Raw genomic sequence first — 16,649 nt, forward strand, 5'->3', positions numbered from 1 at the left:
ATATCAAGAACACAGATAATATGCACATATAGCACGTAATTTATAGTAAATACTTCATATCTTTGTAACATGAAATTATATATGCACTCACTTGTTAAAGTGATGATTCCGAACTCGGGCATCACTTTGCTTCTAAAAATTCTATTTTCCTTTAACGAAACCTAGTATCATTACCGCTAGATTTAGTCTAATATTTATTGCGACTGCTTACAAGTGATATTGTTTTATAATTGTTAAACAATACTTTTCAACCACTATGTATAGACAGGAGCCAGACATGAAATACTGGAGGGCAGGACCATTTTGGCATTTAAGTTGTTCTGAAATCCAACAACCCTATGCGGCCCTTCAAACCAGATTCCCCGTACCGCGAGTAGTTAAAAGATATTATAATAACAATTTATATTTTATAATGGTTATATTTTTTATAGGTTCATACTAATGGTATTAAACTTAAACATAAGCTATACTTAAAGTAGGGTAAGCATAACTCACTTACCAGGGGGTTTGACTAGGAACCGGGCTCTGCGGAGGCAGAATATTTGAGCCGAAAGCTCTTCTTCTTAGAGCCTTCTGGAGCTCCAGTACTTGCCGCTTATCACTTGGGAAGTACTATGGATTGGGAGGGGTTTGGAGAGATGTTTGAGAGAGAACGAAAGGTTGAGGTGTGAAGAAATGAGCGTGCCTTCGAATCTATTTATAGGCTAGACTCCTCGGACTATGTTGGGCGTAGCTTTGATGCAGCACGTACTTAGTATGTTGTGTGTATGATGTCCAACCATCGAGATCCAAATGTGAGACCGTAGGGAGGAAGCAAGGGCCGAGATTAAGCCATGTGTCCCCCTTCGCATCAGTTTATTCCTGACTTCTAAATTCCATAACTTTCTCATACAAGCTCCATTTTTGACGTTCTTTATATCCACACGTAGATTGCGACGTAATCTACAACGTTCTTTTAGATTCCGTTGGCTAATTTTGACTTTATTTTTAAAATTTTATTTTAACAGGCTTAGACAAGTAAAGTCCGTTAAAATTCATAACTTAGTCATCCGACGTCCATTTTCGTTTGTCTTTATATCGTTGAGTTCTTATTAACGAGATCTTCAATTCTCATTTAGATTGTGTCGGCTACAAATCAATCGATCTAAAATTTGAATTCCAGGTTGAGCACTACTATGCTAAATCTTAGAAAAATCATAACTTCCTCATATGAAGTCAGATTTGGACGTTCTTTTTATGCACGCTCTCAGTTTAACGTATAATACGACTTTTGTTTAGATCGTTAAGACTAAAAAATATTTATCGCAAACTCACCTTTTATGATTCCCGGTGTTGTGTCGGTTTTACCGCAAAACTTCGAGAGGTCATAACTTCTTTATTATAAGTCGGATTTCAGCGTTCGTTATATCCCCAAAATCCTTTTTACGACTAATTAACTTTCTTCATAGATATTGTGTCTATCTATCATTTTATTTTTTATGCATATTTTTATTATTATTTTATTATATCGTTATAAGTAAGTATAATGCACATAAACCACAAAAATCATATATTACTCAAATAATTCCTCTTTGTTACTTCGAATTAGGTTACAATTATCAACCCTACCTATTACATATTACTATCAATGCTTAGACTAGAAACACGTGCGTTACAGCCTGTATCCTTGACTGGTTCACCAATAGTGGCTAGGGCATCATCATATTCTTATGCTCGATTAAGATAGGCATTAGGAGTCTCATCTCCTTTCATCTTAGTCCGCAAGAGTTGAGTTTTTAAAGTGTATTCTCTAGAATATGAATGTGGTGCAAAGGCATGTTCTAGAGAGGACCACATATCATAAGAAGTGTCACCTTGTACATGACGGAAGGCTGATTCATATATGGTAGAGATGATCAGCATGAGAATGTGTGCATCACTGGTGATCCAAATCGAGTAATTTGGATTGTCTTGTGGTTCGGGTTTGGGATCAGCAGCAGTGGCAACAACATGTGGGAGTTGTTTGGGTGCTCCTGGAATTGTGTCAGCCATATAATCGAACAACTTGTGTTCAAGAAGAAAAGAATGTATCATTTTCCTCCAGTAGCCGTAGTTGGTTGGTGTGAGGTAGAAGGAAAACTTGTGGGAGTAGTTGGATTTCTTTTCATCGGTTGTGAAGCTAGAAATAAGAGCCATGATCATTGAGAGGGGTGTTGAAGAAGATCGATGCTAACCCTAGCTGTAGAAGCAAAAAATCTAGCTTTTTTTTTCGGATTGAGTGGGGAACAAGATACCTTCAACTCTAATACCATGAAGAGCCAAGAATTGTATATTGTATTGATATTAGGTATTAGGGTTACATTGACATCTATATATAATACTAACAATTACATATTAGTAACGTCTAGTCTCTATTATTGTAAATTTGTAATTATGTATAATAAAGATGATTGGTTGTCTATATATCAATCCAAGTAAAATAAAGTTATTATTTAATCATATAAATATAATATATAACACATAAAACTATATCCATTTATTTTTACAAAATATGGATGAGCATAGGAATAGGATGTTGGAAATAGATATTCAATGTCATAACTAATTTGTATAACTTTGAGAATAATAACGAAGTCCTTTTAAGTTGCCCTCAAGAGCTAAAATAGCTAGAAAAGTATTAAGACAGTAAGATAATTAGTTAATTGATGGTTTACAAGTTAATAAATTAATTAGAAACTAAATAGCATTTATTTAGAAATTAATTAAAATTAATAAGATTTAATTTGAGATTAATTAGAATTAATCTAGAGGTAAAAGAACTGAATGTTAACTGCTTAATAGTTGAGCAATAAGAACATTTTAAAACTCGCTAAAGATGGACGGTTTTAAGGAGCTTCTACAAATCTTCCAAAATCAATCCACATAACAGATCAAGAAAAGATTTGAATTAGGATTAAATCTTATTCTTTAATTGGTTCAAATCAAGGATATCTCCTTATCACCAAAGCTATATAAAGACCCATCTAAGTATTTGTGACATCCTCTAATTTTCAGAACCAAAAAGAAATTTTCTTTATGCTTTAAAAATCATGATACTTTACTTGCAGAAAATCTTAATATATACAAAAATACTTTGAGTACAAGATTGTCTCAAATAAAATCATAAGGATGTCATAATCAATACAAAAACATAAATTACAGTGTAAAGATATAATGGTTATGAACACCATTGCAAGCTTTCTATTAATCACTCAACATCCTAATCAAGTACAAGCAACTTAAGTCTTGATACCTGTTATGCATACAAACTGAATGGTTCAGGTTTGAAAACATGGTGGGTACATAGGGATTTCAATCCCACAATGTTATAATATATATATATATATATATATATATATATATATATATATATATATATATATATATATATATGTATGTATGTATCTCCTAGATCCACAAATGTTGTTTTCAAAAGAATTGGTTTTGCCATCTAGAAAGGGCTAGCGGCGCAGCTTGTTGCCTGTTTGCTTTCAATCGATATGTATTGAACTATAATATTTTTAAATAGAACTTATAAATTTATATATAAAAATATAGATATATTTCTAATTTGGATATCGGGAAATTTGCGAAAAAGTCCCAATATTTTAGGTCAGTTTACGATTTAGCCCCAAATTAAATTTTGTTTACAAAAAAGGACAGATTACCGGCTAAAACTTCGGATTAACCCTTAGTGGCCGGTTTCACAGATTTAGCCGGTATCTCGTCTTTTTTCGTTAATTAATCCAAATTTTGCGGTTTTTTCATTAATTAATCAAAATTTTAGGGCTTTTTCATTATTTATTACCAATAAACCAAAATATTTGGACTTTTCTGAAGATTACCTTTAAACTAATATATATTATATGATCTAATTTAATATGTACTATTCAATGTCTTCTTTCTTATGCTCTTCTAGGCTGACCGTGTGTTTTTATCGGTATCGTCAAACCCAACAACAAAAATCTCACTCACAAGCCTCGTTAACTCCATCGATTTTCCAAAATTATCCATTCACAACTCTATGATCATCTTTCAATCTCCAAATAAAGAACGGAGAAAATCCTTGTTGATTATGTGGATGTCCCTATTACCTAACCATGACTTAAACCGTGGTTCCAACACTTAGATGTTCCTATTACCTAACCATGACTTGAATCCTATTTCGAACCCACACAGTATTTGCATTGTCCATAGTGTTGTTCACAACAAAATACGAATCCCACATGGTTTAACCGCTGATACCTTGGCTCAAGTCTTACATGACCCTTGTTTCCTTACAATAGGGCTTGAAAACCATGAAGAATGAACCATTAAGCTTAAAAAACACAACATAGGTAAAAAAAATCTACTCGATATTATGTACTAAAAACCATGAAGAATGTTAACTCTAATTGTAAAAAAAATGTCAACAAGCTATCCATCATAAACTATTAAAATATTAATTTGGTATATCTACGAGCTATGGTTCCAACACTCGGATCTATTACCTAACCATGACTCGAACCTTATTTTGAACCCATACACTAATGGCATTGTCCATAGTTTTGTTAACAATAAAATACGAATCCCACATGGTTTAACCAATGATACCTTGGCTCAAGTCTTACTTGACCCTTGTATCCTTACAATAGGTGTAACATCCAGGAGTGTTAGAATGCTAAAAAAACCCAACATTATCAACTTGACGAGTTGGAGGCCCTAACTTGCCGAGTAGAGAGTGTTAATTGTCGCGTAATTTATAGAGTCTACTCGACGAGTTGGAGGACCCCAACTCGACGAGTAGGAGCTGGGTGTGAAAAACCTAATTTTCAGGGTTTGTGTCCTATTTAAAGGACCTTAAGCCTTCATTTCCGCCTCCCTTATCATCTTAATACTCTGAAAGAAAACCTAATTGAGCTATATGCTTGTAGGAGAGAAAGAGGGGATAATATTGCATATTGTAGTGCATTTTTTGGAAGAAGATTAAGGAGAAAAAGGTTTGGGACGAGAAGGAGCTCTTGGATCCATCAATAAGATTGTGTTCCGATCTTTATCAAAAACTTCATCATTTATTGGTTTTTGTCTTGCCAAAAAGTAATGCATTTTGGAAGCCCCAAATAGACTAAAATGTAATAATGACAATTGTTGTGATGTTACGTTTAAGTCATAATGACAATTGGTGTGATATTACGATAATTGTCATTATTACGTTTTAGTCTATTTGGGGCTTACAAAATGCTTTACTTTTTGACACAAAAAAAACCAATAAATGATGAACCATGTGGGATTCATCTTATGTTGGGGCTTCTATAGTGTTGTAAGGATACAAGGGTCAAGTAAGACTTGAGTCAATGTATCAGTGGTTGAACATGTGAGATCCGTCTTCTATTATTAACAAAACTATGAACAATGCCATTAGTGTATGGGTTCAAATCATCGTTAGGTAATAGGAACATCCAATTGTTGGAACCACGGTTTAAGTCATGGTTAGGTAATAGGGACATCCACGTAATCAACAAGGATTTTCTCCATTCTTTATTTGGAAATTGAAATATGATCATAGAGTTGTGAATGGATAATTTTTGGAAAATTGATGGAGTTAACGAGGCTTGTGAGTGAGATTTTTTTTGTTGGGTTTGATGACATCGATAAAAACACACGGTGAGCCTAGAAGAGCATAAGAAAGAAGATATGTAATAGTACATATTAAATTAGATCATATAATATATATTAGTTTAAAGGTAATCTTCAGAAAAGTCCAAATATTTTGGTTTATTGGTAATAAATAATGAAAAAGCCCTAAAATTTTGATTAAGTAATGAAAAAGCCCCAAAATTTGGATTAATTAACGAAAAAAGACGAGATACCGGCTAAATCTGTGAAACCGGCCACGAAGGGTTAATCCGAAGTTTTAGCCGGTAATCTGTCCTTTTTTGTAAACAAAATTTAATTTGGGACTAAATCGTAAACTGGCCTAAAATATTGGTACTTTTTCACAGATTTCCCTTTGGATATCTATAAAACCTCATACCTATACATAATCTGTAACACCCCAAATTCAGAAGCAAGAGTTCAGGGGCCTAAAGTGTAAATTGAGGAAGCTACTCGACGAGTAGGTGCAATTACTCGTCGAGTTGTAACGGCTTCTGGTCGCAAGTTAAGTAACCAACTCGCCGAGTCGGCGGTTGGACTCGACGAGTAGGTGCTGGAAAGAGAAAACCCTAATCTTAGGGTTTGCACCCTATTTAAAGGACCTTAAGTCCTCACCTCAGCCTCCTTGTTACCCCTTGAGAGTCAGAAAACCCTAAAATCGTGTGTGAGCCTTTGGAGTGAGCTTGGAAGCTTTGGAAGGAGATTCTAGCAAGGGAGGCTTGTAAATCAAGTGTATAGAATCAAGGGACTCGTATAGATCCAGAATCTACATCAGCTTGGGCACATGTTTGAGGTAACAAGTTGTTACCTTGATCCCTTCATTTCTAGATCAACTTATGGATGTATTTCGGGCCATTTTAGTATGATTAAGATCCATTTCGGGTTATGGGTCTAGATCCGGGGTTGTTACTTCAGATCTAGACTTTCCTTGGTCTAGGAAATCATAAAGCATCAGCCCTTGGTTTGGTTGTGAAACATTCTTTCCTTAAACCCACCCCTGGCTTGTTTTGGGCCAATAGCACCTTGTACTTACGTAAAGTTGGCATCTTTACGTGAGAGTCATGCCCTAGGAGGATGGATCTACAGTTTGGAGCCTCTGCATGGCTCAAAAAGTGACTGTATGGATGAAGGACTGAAGGGACTCAGTGAGTTGCATGGGTTTACTCGGCGAGTCATATGATGATGGGCATGGACTCGACGAGTTGCATGACCGACTCGACGAGTCTGTTGAAAATTGTCATGGACTCGGCGAGTCCATTCTTGGACTCGGCATGACATAGTGCAGAACCCCCAACCTCTTCTGGTTAAGACTCAGATCAGTAAGTTGAGTGGTGACTCAGTGAGTTGGGCAGGATAGGACTCGGAGATTGATGGACTCGACGAGTCATGGGGTGACTCGGCGAGTCGAGTCGTGACATGAGAGTTTTTTGAGTTTAAGAGCTCGACAAGTCAATGGGCTGACTAAGCAATTAGGGTCAATCAGGAAGGTTGACTTTGGGCCAGGACTTTGACTTTGACCCGTTTGACCTTCAAGGGTATTATGGTAATTGGGATATTTATGTCAATGGATCATTGATGGCTATAGGTTTTGGAGTCTGAGGTAGTGCTTTGGGATTGTGCTTTCATGGTTTGGTTCGGCAGTTGCAAGGTGAGTTATCCTCACAATACTCAAGGGTCTAAGGCACCAAGGCCGGCCCTTTGATTTTTATTTGAGATAGTCAGATTGTGTTCTGATTGCTCTGTATACTAGTACTTAGGATGGTTGTTATGCTGGTATGATTGGTTAGATCAGTAATTTTGTAGAGTGGAAGCGGTTATGCTTTGTGACCTATAGTTAGTTCTGACTGTCTGTATGCTGGTAGGAGATTATCTATTATATGTGCACATGATTGTTTGCTAGTTGTGGGGTATTCAATCCTGGGGATGATAGGACCCTAGTATGTCGGTTTAGACTATTATATGGTTATCTGATTTGGTGCACATGTTTGATTGATAGTATGTGGGCAATCCAACCCGATGGTTGCGGGCCAGGAGTATTCCATCCCGGTAGGATGATTGGACTCATAGTAGGTGGGCATTCCAACCCGATGGTTGAGGGCCTGGGGTATTCCATCCTGATGGATGATTGGACCCATAGTAGTTAGAATAGATGTAGGAGTGTGGGCGTTCCAACCCGATGGTTGTGGGCTAGGAGTATTCCATCCCGGTCGGATGATTGGACTCATAGTAGGCGGGCATTCCAACCCAATGGTTGAGGTCCTGGGGTATTCCATCCTGGTGGATGATTGGACCCATAGCAGTTAGAATAGATATATGAGTGTGGGAATTCCAACCCGATGGTTGTGGGCCAAGAGTATTCCATCCCGGTAGGATGATTGGAATCATAGTAGGTTGGCATTCCAACCTGATGGTTGAGGGCCTGGAGTATTCCATCCTGAGGGATGATTGCACCCATGGTAGTTGTTGTTGTATGTGTAGGTGTTCGGGCATTCCAACCCGATGGTCGTGGGCCGAGAGTATTCCATCCTGGTAGGATGATTAGACTCATAGTATGTTGGCATTCCAACCCGAAGGTTGAGCGCCAGGGGTATTCCAACCGGATGGTTGATTGGGCCCATAGTATGTTGTTCATTGATGTATGTGTATGGTTATGTGTATATGGGTATTTTGGGGAACTCACTAAGCTTTCAGGCTTACAGTTTCAGTTTATTGTTTCAGGTACATCAGGAGATCGTGGCAAGGCAAAGGCGTGATCATACCGCTCCTCATATTTCATGATTTTGTGATTTAGTTCTGGGGATACTCTGATGTTTAAACTGTTTTCAAAACAAGTTGTAATAACTTAATGGTTTCTGAATGGATTAAAATGTTTTAAATTGGCATAAATTTTATGGGTGTTACATAATCGATCCTCATAGATCCTAGTCCATGATTGTTGGGAAGATAAACCATTTAGAAGAAAGGGATTGACAACACTACTAGGGACTTCCCTGGCTGGTGAAATTCATAAAGGCTCTTGTACTATCAAATTATTTGATTAATATGGTATCCCATTTCATCTACGTTTGTGGGTTATGAACCCACACTAGCAACGTAATCCAAAAGTCTGTCCAGAATGATCAAGTGTTGTCAACTTACTTTGGGAGATGACCAGATATATCGTTACATTCGCATGATCTGGAACAACCGTTTCTAGTCATCCAAGAAGGAATACGATGTGTACTTCGATACATATTTCATGCCATCAAAAGGTGAAAGTGACAAGGAAGGTAACTCTACTTTCCGTTCCTAACATACACACACATATCCTGAATGAGACTACCCGATATAAAACTTAATTGTACTAGGTATCTATAATAAATCTTATCTCATTAATGGACAGAAAATAAATTATTTAGCTATTAATATACTTTTATCTTTCTTTTAATAATACTTCTATTATCATTATCATGTAATATATATATATATATATATATATATATATATATATGTATATGTATATATATATATATATATATATATATATATATGTATATGTATATATATATAACCAAATCTGGTTCGCATATCGTATATCATCAAATATATTCCTAACTAGCACAACTCATATATGAACTCTCTAACAAATATTTAATACTTTAATTAATACTTGTATTAAAATCATGTTCATGAAAGGGACTATGCACTCAACTGAATTAGTTGGGTGACTGGAGAATTCGGCACAACTTCGCCTAGCACCTTAGCTTTTCTTTTGTTGTGACCTAAGTACGATTTATACTGAGTCTTAGTCTAATATTCTTGGTGACTAATGCTATCCTAGATTCCTCACTAATCTCAATGTGTACATCAAGATCTATCAAGTAAGGAACAACTAGGTTGAATCATATTGGTGGTAGGGTCCGTTTGGTATACATAGTATAATGTTTGAAAATCCCACTTTAAACACCTCACTAAATCCAACTAAGACATCATTTCCATAAGTAGATCGGACAGTATAATGACTTGGAATCACTCATAAATCTTATTTATAGGTTCATAAATATAAGTTACACTTGAAATAAAATAAGTGTAGCCTAACTTGTAGAGATTTTAGCGAAAACCGAGAAATTGGGCCGGCAGAATCTTGAGCTGAATACTCCTTCTTGTCCGACTTCGGGTTATCTCAGAGTGCCTCAAACTATTCAGTGGGTCGAGAAGTTCGAACTCAAGAGTTGAAGAAAGTTTATAGAGATTTGGTAGTGAATTGTGACGAAAAGGGGTTGAGAATCCCACATATATATATATATATATATATATATATATATATATATATATATATATATATATATATATATATATATATATATATAGGTTCTGGGGGAGGGGCGACGCACTCCTCTATTGGCGCGTCGCGCCTTCAAGCTTTGCTGGTCCTACAAAATTTTGCCACGTGTCACATGCAAAAATAGGCTACGCCACCTCCTTCTAAAAGGTGCCAAGTGTCACCAATTCCTGGTGCAATGTATCGCTCGCTTCATGGGCCACGCTGCCTTGTCTCGCGGGAGAGGGGGCTTTCCGACCATGCCATGTGTCAGGCCGAGATTTGTTCGCGTCATCCTGTCTTGTGCGCCGCGTCTGCTGCACGTGAAAATTTAATATTTTTCAAAAATTTGTATCTTCTTCATACGAGTTCCATTTTTAATATTCTTTATATCCACACATTGCTATCTAAGAGATCGACAACTTTCATTTAGACCGTGTCAACTAATTCTAACTTTATTTTTATTTATTGTTTTTAGAGAGCTTAGACTACTAAATTCCATTTAAAATTCATACATTTTTCATACGTCATCCGTTCTTCACCGTCTTTATATCGACGAAATCATATTAATGATATCTTCGACTCTCGTTCAGAGTGTTTCAGATAACAATCAATCGATCTAAAAATCGATTTATGTGCTAACAATGTTACACTGAAATATTAGAAAAATCATAAATTCCTCTTACGAAGTCAGATTTGAAAGTTCCCTATATGCACGCTCTAAGTTTTACAATGAGTATGACTTTTGTTTACATTACATAGGATAATAAGAAAGCTATCTAAAATTCACTTTTTACGACGCGGATAGCCATGCCGATTTAATCTCGAAACTTCGTAGAAGCATAACTTCTTCATACAAAGTCGGATTTCAGAGTTCTTTATATGTACGGAATCCTTGTCACATAAACTATAACTTTGGTTAAGGTTATTTATCCTAAATAACCTTCAATCAAAATGTTGTTTTTATCGCTTATTATATTTTAATTGTCTAGTCCAAAGTTGTGGGCATTATAGTTATCTCCCATTTAGGATGATTACGCCCTGGAATCATCAGCAAATCAGGGCTTGTATAATAAATCTTCACGTTACCTTTCCATCCTAGGTAATACCTGTAACTCTTATGCCATTCCCATTGAGTATCAAACCCTTAGACTTCTTGACTGTTGGGGGTGCTCAACCTTGCACCTGCTCTTCATTTTATGCTGAAATTTCAGTCCTAACCTTCGAATTATCATTTAGTCTTCATCGGTGACTCATGCTCCTTCTAGAATAGAGTTAACCTAAGATAAGTTCTTTACCTCGACTATCGTAACATACCGATGGGTCATGCTCTAATGACCTTTCATCATACGATGCAATGGCTAGAATCCGATCTCTTTGAGTCAGAATCAGCACACAAGATACCTTCCTTAATGTTCCAATGTTATATAATCACATCATAACATGTAGCATTCCTAGCTATTGGCTGCTTAGTTTCTAGCGACGGCTGCGATACTTATGTCGATCGCTTTAGTTGTCCTTTTCCTTTAATCTATTGACTAAATTCGGACACTACAATGAACGAGGTTTTTTATAACCAAGTAACTTACATTTTATATTAATTTTCAAATTTGACTAAATGACCACTATGGTCGGAATATCAGTCGTCTTCTTAGTCATCACTGAAACGACAGTAATAACGGAAACAAATGAAACAAACTCAACTAATAGTGCCTTAGTAACCTTCTGAATCTCCCTAATCCAAGTGCGAGTCCTGTTCTTCCAGCAGTATAGGCCTCTACTACCTTTCACACCTACTCATACCCGTCCCAATAATTATCTTTCAGTCTCCAAGTCACTTATACGAGAAAAGAATCACACAACAACTTAATACGTTGGATAGTATAACTAGAGATTTTTATAACTTATGAAAATGATTACAATCATAGTCAAAATCTTATACTCAATGCGTCTTATTTTAGGCTACATACTACAAGGTTATCTATGTGGGATGACCACGTTGTGTCTTGAACTCTCTGGATATGTAGCTTTCTTCGAGTGACTCCCTAAAGCGACACCTGCTTCCTCTATTAAAGCCTTGAGGGTTCCCTGCAAGGTTTGTTTAGCTTCTTCTTTCCTTGGGAAATCCTTTGAAATATGCCCACTACCTCCACATTCATAACATATCTTGTTATTGAACATACAATCTTTAAAATAGTGACCATTCCTTCCACATTTGTAGCAGGTCACCACTTCCTTTCATTGTCTAAACATTGCTTCCTTATTCCTCCTAGGCTTCGCATCACTGAGGCTAGGCCTTGAAAATCTACTCTTTTTATTTGATTTATAGTATTCTTCATTCTTCCTTTTCTTTTCCACATCAGCTTGGTTGGCGACTTTTCCTGTGATTATGTCTTCAAAAGATTTGGTAACTAAGATAGCTACTTCCAAAGTAGTTACTAATTTCACCATTAGACCAAAATTTGCTGGTAATCCATTATAAAATCTTTCTATTTTGGAGAGTTTAGTAGGAACTAGCTAAGGAACTAATTCCATCTTCCTAGTAAAAAATGCAGCGTATTGGCTGCGTTCATATCCTCTTTCCTCATGTTATGGAATTCATTGCTTACCTCAAGAAGGTCTCTCTTTGAGAAGTCCTCCCATGACATCTTCCTTGCTTCTCCTTTTGGCATGGTATTAACCAACTGTTTCCACTAGCTCAATACTCCCATCTTTAGTTGTATGGTTGCGAAAATTGGTTTTCGTTTGTTTCTACAATCACAACTTTCAAACACCATTTCCATTTCATAGAACCAATCCATAACTATTGTTGGCGTTGGTTCTCCAGAAAGACTTGGTGGTTGGGATGCCATGAAGTCCTCATAATTGCATCCATTTTCGTCAACCTCCTATTCGGTGTTGTTTCTCCAAACCCTTCGTGGTTCAATTTGATTTACAACATTACTACAACTTCCTTCTTCAGGCTGAGCTTCATTTAACACTGGTTTACTAATCAGTGCCATGAATTTTCTATTATTCCCTTGGAGCAGTTGTCTAGCCTCCTCCATATGCTCATGTAGCAGTTCTTAGACTCTTTCCATGGTGATAGGTTCGGGTGCAGGTGCGATAATCGATGTACGGCCAATCACATGCTTAGTCTGTCGATTTTTGTTATCATTTCCCCTCCTGCTATGAGTTCTTACCATGACGTTCAGTACACCAAAACAATCATTCAGGGTACCAGAATCATGAGTATGTTATGATAGAGAAGGTTTAATTATGTTTAGACATAGAATCCTCCTTATCACCTCGAAAAACTACATGTTGATTCTAATACATTAGTTAAATTTTTAGAACCCAAAGATATAAGATTTTATCCTTCGAACCAAGGTCGACATTAGACTGCAAATTCTTTCAATTATTAGCATTCTAGGTAGGCAACCAAAAGCATGTTATAAATCATAACATTTAGCACATATTAGCACATAAGGTACTTATCCTAAAGGATGCTATTGCTCGTAATAACAAGTAAGGTATAAAACCTAAGGCATGTTATAACTTCAGATTTTATTAGCACATAATATTATTTAATGCTTACACCCTAAAATATTCTAATGCTTATATCTTTTTTATTAATTTAGGTGTGTTATCTAAAATATTCTAGACATAACTCTACACATAGACCTTTGTGGACCTTTTGCAATCAAAAGTGTTGGTGGTAGTAAGTATATTATTGTTATAATTGATGATTTTTCACGTTTCACTTGGGTGTTCTTTCTTAAACAGAAATCTGAGGCAACTCCTACACTCAAGAGTTTTATAAAGAAAGTTGAGCTTTAACTGCGAAAGCTGGTTCACAATATTCGCAGCGATAATGGGTTGGAATTTAAAAATCAAGACTTCGAAGAATTTCTGGCTGATAAATAAGTCACACACAATTTTTCTGCTCCTTATACCTCCTAGTTCTTTGTGTGAAGCTGCTCGAACAATGTATTTATGGGCTGATGCTATTGCAACTGCATGCTTTACCCAAAATAGATCCTTTCTGAACAAGCGATTCTCTCTTACTCCATATGAAATTATTAACAATCGCAAACCTAACGTTAAGTTTTTCCATGTATTTGATTCCAGGTGTTTCATCTTCAATACCAAGGAAAACCGGAACAAATTCGATGCAAAAGCTGATGAAGGTATATTTTTGGGTATTTGATGAATTCCAAGGCATTTAGAGTTCTAAAAAAATGCACAAAGAAGACATAGGAGACTTACTATGTCACATTTGATGATAACTATTTGAAGAAAATTCAGCAGAGCGAGAGTCTATCGGAAGAGATCTTTCCAAAGCCAAGTCCAGTAACAGTTCCTATCTCAACTCTATATGATGAGTTTATGCTTCTCTATGATGAACCAGAAAAAGCCATTTCCTCTGAATCTAAAGCAACATACAATAAAGAAGATAAATTCAAGAAAATCATCGACGATGCTGTGAAAGATATGGAAAACGAACCTCCTAGTTCAAACGAACCTCCTAGTTCAAGCGAAACATCAAAAGAAAACACACCATTGCAGGGGGAGGTTTCGTCTTCGTCTTCTAAACCTAATGTGCCTTTTGAGGGGGAGAATCCATCTCCAAGCATTACCCATGAACATCTAGTTGAGGGGGGGGCACTCTGAGCCTGAGGGCGAAGAATCATCATCATTCGAGGGGGAGAATAAAGAAGCGAATGATGATTCAGATGTACAGTCTGAATTCAAAGAAGTAAATGCTGAACTGGATGCTTGTTATGATCCAAATTATCCTCCACTAACGAAATGGACCAGAGATCACCCAAAAGCTCAAGTCATAGGTGAATCGTCTGTAGGTGTCCTCACACGATCTTAGTTGAAAGCAAATCAAAATGAATTATTATCTAAGGTGAAATTTTGTATGTTCAACTTATTTGTTTCTAAGGTTGAACCCAGAACCGTTAACACAGATCTTGATCATTCGGATTGGATGCAAGTGATGCAAGATGAACTCAATGAGTTTGAGTGAAACAAGGTCTGGAGATTAATACCAACTCCACCAGATTCATCATTTGTTGGTTTAAAATGGGTGTTTCACAATAAGGTGGATAAAGAAGGCAATATGATAAGAAATAAAGCGAGACTAGTAGTCAAGGGATATTGTCAGGAAGAAGGAATTGACTATGAAGAAACCTTCGCTCAAGTAGCAAGGTTAGAATCTGTTGGAATCTTTCTAGCTTATGCATCACACAATAATTTTGAGGTGTTTCAAATGGACATCAAGTGTGATTTCCTAAATGGAGAACTGGAAGAGACTATATATGTCGAGCAACCACCAGGTTTTGTGAACGAGAAATTTCCCAATCACTGGTACATTTTGGACAAAGCAGTTTATGGTCTAAAGCAAGCGCCTAGAGCCTAGTATGAAACCATAACTCGCATTCTTAAAATGTCAAAATTCAAACAAGGTTCGTTTAACCCAACCTTCTTTCGCAAGAAAGAAGGTGACCACCTAATGATCGTCCAAATTTTTGTTGATGACATCATCTTTGGTTGTACGAATCCTAGCTTAACAGTTGAGTTTCGCTAGTTGATGGAAACTAAATTTGAGATGAGTTCCATGGATCCAATTAAATTTTTCCTTGGACTGGAAATTAGACAGGGACCAGAAGGAATTTTCATAAATCAGGAGGCTTACACCAAAACCTTACTGGCGAAGTTTGGCATGATGGGAGCTTCAGGAGTGAAACTTCCAATGGCATTCAGAACGAAACTAACACCATCTCTGGAAAAACCAGCTGCTGATATGACTCTATATCGTCAGATGATAGGGTCATTGATGTAACAGCTAGTAGAACAGACATTATGTTTTCCGTTTGTTATTGTGCTAGGTTTCAGGTAAATCCACGCGAACCTCACATGGTGGTAGTCAAGAACATATTCAGATACCTGAAGCAAACCTCATCTCTTGGTATATGGTATCTAGTGAAATCAGGGTTCTTCATTCAAGAATTCGCAGATGCTGATCTTAGAGGATGTGGTTTAGATAGAAAAAGCACTACTGGTAGGTGTCAATTTCTCAATGGCAAAATCGTCAGTTGGCAGTCCAAGAAACAAACATGTGTATCCTTGTCTACAACCGAAGCTGGGTATATAGCTGCTGCATCTTGTGCTTCACGGGTCATTTGGATTCAGAGCTAATTAAGAGACTGTGACCTAAACATGAAACGAATCCCTCTATACTGTGATTCTGAAAGTGCTATTCGCATTTGTCATAATCCGGTGCAACACTCAAAGACAAAACACATCGCACTGAGGTATCACTTCATCAATGGTCATGCAGAAGATGGAAACGTTGAAATACACTTCATACGCTCCTCTGATCAACTGGCTGACATATTCATGAAAGCCTTGCCTGAAGCATCATTTAATATAATACTCCAAGTCTTAGGAATAATGGATGCTAAATATGTTCCAAAACCACCTTCGCTTTCATGAGAATCATCTTCGTTTTCGCCTTGTAAGTATTTGTAAAGTGAAATGAGGCGAACACTTGCTCTATTTCGTTTCTGATTATCTCGGGACACGAAATGGACTGAACTCTCGGTTGATTAATCGACTTTCTTGTTGGTTTGGAACTCATGTATCCTTTTTGAACATCATGTATACTATTTCGTTTAAGCATATCTTAAATTTATGTTTTTATTTCTTT

This window comes from Lactuca serriola, chromosome 5 (assembly GCF_051521515.1).
Source record: "Lactuca serriola cultivar US96UC23 chromosome 5, Lser_US96UC23_V15, whole genome shotgun sequence".
NCBI classification, from domain to species: Eukaryota; Viridiplantae; Streptophyta; class Magnoliopsida; order Asterales; family Asteraceae; genus Lactuca; species Lactuca serriola.